The sequence below is a fragment of the Psammomys obesus genome, unplaced genomic scaffold (assembly GCF_907164565.1).
Source record: "Psammomys obesus unplaced genomic scaffold, mPsaObe1.curated_primary_1811, whole genome shotgun sequence".
Taxonomy (NCBI): domain Eukaryota; kingdom Metazoa; phylum Chordata; class Mammalia; order Rodentia; family Muridae; genus Psammomys; species Psammomys obesus.
In genome coordinates this window covers 5,606,868-5,607,612 of record NW_026585691.1, presented here as the reverse complement: position 1 = coordinate 5,607,612, position 745 = coordinate 5,606,868, and the positions used below count along the sequence as shown (strand labels likewise).

Sequence of the window (745 nt, the reverse complement as noted above, 5' to 3'; positions counted from 1 at the left end):
TACGATGCCTTTTGTGGTTTCGTTCTGTTTTGATTTTCTTATGTAAGGATTTATTTAACTTTTATGTGTATGAGTGTTTTGCCTGCATGGATGTTTGTGCTCATGTGTGTGCCTGGTGCCTGCAGAGGTCAGAAGAGGGTGTCGGCTCTTCCTGAAACAGGTGTTACTGGTAGTTTAATATCCACCATGTGGATTCTGTGAATCAAAGCTGCTTCCTGTACAAGAGCAGCCAGTGCTCTTAACCACTGAGCCACTTCTCCAGCCCTTCATTTTGCTTTTAAATAATCAATGGTTCCATTATTTGAAACAACCTTGTTGTGAAATACATCATTATTTTGTGTTTTCTTGAGTATCATATTCCTTCTTACAGATATCAAAACTCGTGCTGAACGGTGAGTTCTGGGTTGCAAGAAGACTCATGTTTACACCTGTCTCTCAAGTTTTTTCCCACCATTTCAACAAACACGCACACACAAATCTATTTTGTGCCTTCTTGAGCCTAGAAAAAAAAAAAGAAGTTTGAGTCTCTGGGAAAAGAATTTCAATGGCTTTGAGGAAAACTGAGTCTAAGAAGGCATGCTTTCTTAAGGCAAAGGGGGATCTAAGAGGCAAACAAAGGCAACTTAAGAAAGAGAAATATAGACGTGGAAGGTGTAGGTGGCGATAAGAAACAAAGCCAAGCAGCAGAGTAGGAGAGGCTTGCATGATGCCTAGGAAATACAAATGCAGGCCGGGGTGTAACTCA

At 40.8% G+C, this 745-nt stretch overlaps 1 non-coding gene across 1 annotated transcript; it reads right to left on the bottom strand.

Moving 5' to 3' along the window:
- Positions 1-353: 353 nt before the first annotated feature.
- LOC129670349 (small nucleolar RNA SNORA40) lies at positions 354-481 on the bottom strand. The gene has a single exon (XR_008719180.1). It is a non-coding gene; the product is annotated as a small nucleolar RNA SNORA40 (small nucleolar RNA).
- Positions 482-745: the final 264 nt, after the last annotated feature.